This window comes from Lactuca virosa, chromosome 8, assembly GCF_052849685.1.
Source record: "Lactuca virosa cultivar CGN04683 chromosome 8, Lactuca_virosa_CGN04683_v6, whole genome shotgun sequence".
NCBI classification, from domain to species: Eukaryota; Viridiplantae; Streptophyta; class Magnoliopsida; order Asterales; family Asteraceae; genus Lactuca; species Lactuca virosa.
Genome location: NC_136433.1, coordinates 320525482 through 320530304, shown reverse-complemented (window position 1 = coordinate 320530304; position 4823 = coordinate 320525482).

Sequence of the window (4823 nt, the reverse complement as noted above, 5' to 3'; positions counted from 1 at the left end):
CATGTTGATTGCATAATCATGCAGTTGGCTTTGAATCCATATGATTTGTGAAGTACAAGCTGCAGCAGCAACATACTCTGCTTCTGCTGTGGAAATCGAAACACATGTTTGCTTTTTCGATTGCCAGCTTACTAACTTCCCATCCAACAGTTGACATCCGCCACTTGTGCTCTTTCTATCAAGATTTCAACCTCCTAAATTAGCATTTGAAAATGCTTGAATGAAGAAGCTTGTCTTCAAAGGATACCACAATCCTAACGAAGTTGTTCCTTTCAGATAACGAAATATATTCGTTTACAATAGTTAAGTGGGGTTCCCTGGGATTCGATTGGTACCTAGCACAATTACATATAGAAGACATGATATCAGGTCGACTTGCGGTGAGATAAAGTAACAAACCTATCATGCTTCAGTATAAAGTAAGATCAACAACACGTTTATTTAACGAAGGAGTGAGCCTTATTCCAACTGCCATTGGTACTCGTAACTTTGTGTTATTCGTCATCCTAAATTTTTCTAGCAGATTCTTTGTGTATTTTTCTTGATTGATAAAAATTCCTTCTCTGCTCTGACAAATATTCAATCCCAGAATTTTTTTTATCTTCCCCATCATGCTCATCTCAAATTTACTTTTCAGCAGATTTTCAAAATTACTAGACAAAGCACGGTCAGTAGAGCCTAAAATAATATCATCGTCATATATTTGAACAAGCATAAGATGATCCCCAACTTTCTTTCGAAAGAGTGTGGGATCAATTGATCCTTGTTTAAATTTCGATTGTTTTAAGAAAGAGGTAAGAGTTTCATACCATGCTCTTGGTGCTTGTTTTAACCCATATACAACTTTATCTAAGATATAACAATGATTGGGGAATTCTTCGTTAATAAAACATGGAGGTTGTTCTACATACACCGTTTCTTCGAGTTCTCCGTTGAGAAAAGCACATTTGACATCCATTTGATAAACATCAAAATCCGTGTGTGCTGCATAGGCCAAAAATATTCGAACAGCCTCGAGTCTTGCGACAAGGGCGAAGGTTTCCTTATAGTCTATACCTTCTTGTTGCGAATAACCTTTAACTACAAGCCTAGCTTAATTTCTAACAACATTACCATCTTTATCAGTTTTATTTTTGAAGATCCATTTTAAACCCACAATCGAAACATCTTTTGGTTTGGGAATTAAACGTTAAACTTTGTTTCGTTCAAATTCAGCAAGTTCAGATTGCATGGAAACAACCTAATCAGGATGTTCCATAGCAGCCTTGACTGATTGTGGTTCAATTTTTGAAATAAAGACATTGAACATACAAAATTCTTGATGAGTATTGAGTACCACATTTTTAGCACGAAGTTGAGCTCTTGTAAGAACTCCATCTTGAGGATCACCTAGAACTTGTTCCTTTGGATGATTTCTTGTCCATTTTTCCAATGGTGGGTATGATGGATCAAAATCCAATGGCGTATCTTCGAACATTTCATCATTCTATGAACCTGCAACAGAAAAATTATCATTTAAATCATGAAAATTTTCATTTTGATTATTATTCAACATATTAAGCTCCCCCTCGACATTTTCATTTTCATGTTGCTCCCCCTCAACATTATGATTCATTCTCCTATTCTCCCCCTCGAAAGAATGCTCCCCCTAAACATGAGAATTCGAATGCAAGTGCTCCCCCTCTACTTGATCATTTGGCATACTTTTGCTATTTCCAGGAGAATGAGATGTCGAGTTTAAATCAACAGCATCCCGAGTAATTGTCGAAAAGTCAGAATGTTTTCAGGAAGTTGATTATCCTTAGCATTGACTTCAGCATCAACAACCCTATCTGGAACACCAAAAATTAAATCATAATCAAAATCAGACGAATTAATACTATCAGATTCATCTTTCGATTCATTAATAATTGGTTTTTGTTCAAAACACTTTTCAACTTGTTTGAAATAATAATCATCAAAAGTTAGATTGAATGTTTCTTCTATTTTCCAAGTTCGTCTATTCAACACTCGATATGAAACCGAATTATGAGAATAACCCAAGAAAATTCCTTCGTCAGCTTTGGACTGAAATTTCGAAAGATTATCCTTGAGATTCATCATAAAACATCTGCAACCAAAACCATGAAAGAATTTGACATTAGGTTTTCGGTTATTGATAATTTCATAAGGAGTAATGTTGAATCTTCGATGAATAAACGATCTATTCTGTGTAAAACATGCAGTAGAGACTGCTTCAGCCCAAATATATTGAGGAAGATTCGCATATGCAAGCATCGTTCTTGCTGCTTCACAAAGAGAACGATTTCGCCTTTCAACAACACCATTCTGCTGAGGTGTGTAGGGTGAAGAAAAATTATGCGAAATTCCTTTTTCTGTTAAAAATGAATCAAGAACATTGTTCTTAAATTTTGAGCCATTGTCACTCTTGATTTTTCGAACTTTCTTCTTCAAACTTGTTTCAATTTTCTTGATAAAATCAATCATTACTTGAACAACTTCAGATTTTAACCTGAGAAAATAACCCAAGTAAATCGAGAAAAATCATCAACAATAACTGTCACACCCCAAAACCGGAACGGCGGAATCGTTCGGGGGTGGAGGACGTCATGTACAGTATCACAACAATGCATAGTAGTAAACAAGCAACAACATCATCCATTGCATTAATAATATAATTTCATACAAGTGCGTTCTGTGAAGTTTATAAGACACCAAAAATGTAAATAAAAAATATGAGATGGGTCTTGAACGAGCTCCATCTTCTCAAAACCTGGCATCGGTACCTGTCTACTGATGACCTGAGAATACAAGTTATTTTGTAAGAGTTGATCAGCTTTAAAGCTGGTGAGTCCATAAGCATTTTAGTGTCATTGTTTGTATGAAAGTGTTTGTATGTACTTGATGTATAAGTTTGTAAACGTTTGTAAATGTTTGTATCTCCTATAAAATCCTATATTTTCTGCTAAACGTAGCCTTCTACCAAGGCATCAAATGAAATGTATGTTTGTTTCTTATAAGAGTGTATATTTTCCCAAGTGTGACTATCATTAACCAAAAATATAGTTTTACATTACCTTTTATGTGAAAAGATCACAATGTGAAGGCAATGGGGAAATAATAAAGTACTGTAGTGTTGTATTATAGTAACTACTGCTGTACTTTCTACCTTAAACCAATTGTTATTTAAAGTAACATGTGATATGCCTCTGCCATACTACCGACTAAAAACACGACGATGAAAGACGTCGGAAGAAATGACATTTGGCACCCATAGACTTGCAAGTCCCACTGTAACGAACATCAAGGTGTAGGATAGTCAATCCAGTATAGATCTATACACAAATTCAACGCTCTCCAATTAAGGAGACTCTGGATACGAAACGAGCCATGACAGGTGATGCCATCCCCCGTTACGTGGCTCACATAACTATTGTAATGTAGTTGTATATGTATTGTGTGTACTAGCTGTATTGTATGTTCTCTATGTCTAGTATGTATGTATGTTCTCTCTGTTTCTCATAATAGTATGTTCTATCTGTATGTTATTGTTTGTTTCTCATCATAGTATTCTCTATCTGTATGTTATTGACTCATGTATGAACTGACTCATTGTATGTCTCATTGTTCTTGTATTAGTATTAGTAACTTCCTAAACTATACCTATTATAGTTTACTAGTAATGTTGCTTGTATGTATGAACATGTTTGTATACATTTGCTACCCAAAGGTATTGAAATGAAAGAATGAACTTTTATATCTATATACATATACATAATATATAACCAAGATTCGAACGACCTTCGGACAAATAACCGATACCCTAAGTCCACAACCAAACAAGGAACAGGAAGCAAGGCGAGCTATCAGTCCTAAGTCCTTTCAATCCTACTTATATAACTATATCTATATAGGTATGCATTTGACAAAATATAAGTTTAATAAAAGTATTTAACATGTAAAAGAGTTTGCAAAACAGTTTGAAGTAGTTTGATTGATAACATAGTTTGAAAAGTAAGAAAATCCATATGTTCGATAGTTATTAATCACATGTGATTGATATAATAATTATAATAGTTCAACTTGTATCCCCCCCCCCCCGTAAAAGCGTTTAAAATCATTTAAAAGGTTGATTAAGGGGTATGAACTCACCTGTAGTGAGTGGTTTGGGAGAACGGATGGTATAGGATGCTAAGTGTCAAGTGAAGACTTGTGCACACACACGGATCCTATTTAACATATATGAATACAATTAGTGTTTATTCAACTAATCAGGTAAAGAATAACACCTTAAGGACTAGGAAATCCTTAAATGGTAGTGTTATAATCACTTAGGATTGCATAAGAGGGTTGTAAAGCCACTTAAGGGAGTTTTCGGTCCAAGTGGTATGTTTCTTGGAGTTTTCGGTTCTTGTGGTTTTCGGTCCATATGGTTTTCGGTCCAAATGGTTTTGACCGAAAACCCAAGATTTTTGATGCATAAGGTGATTTCCAATGGCTTTCAACAATCAATTAAGTGTTCTAGACTCAATACGAAGTATTAGGAAACGCTTAAAGTCATTTTGCACCCTTTATCAGGGTTTTCGGTCTAAGGAGATGCAGTAGACCGAAAACACCTTTTGTTCTTGGATAAATGACGATTTCAAGGCCCTAAATCAAGAGTTTCAACTAGATAACAAGTATAGGGAAGTAATACTTACGATTTAGAGGCTAATAGAGTTGATTTTGGACCAAAACACTAGTGTGTGTTCTTGGTGTTCTTGAAGATCAAACCCAAAAGATGAAGTTAATGGATGAAATCGAAGGGTGTTACTAGTTAAAGC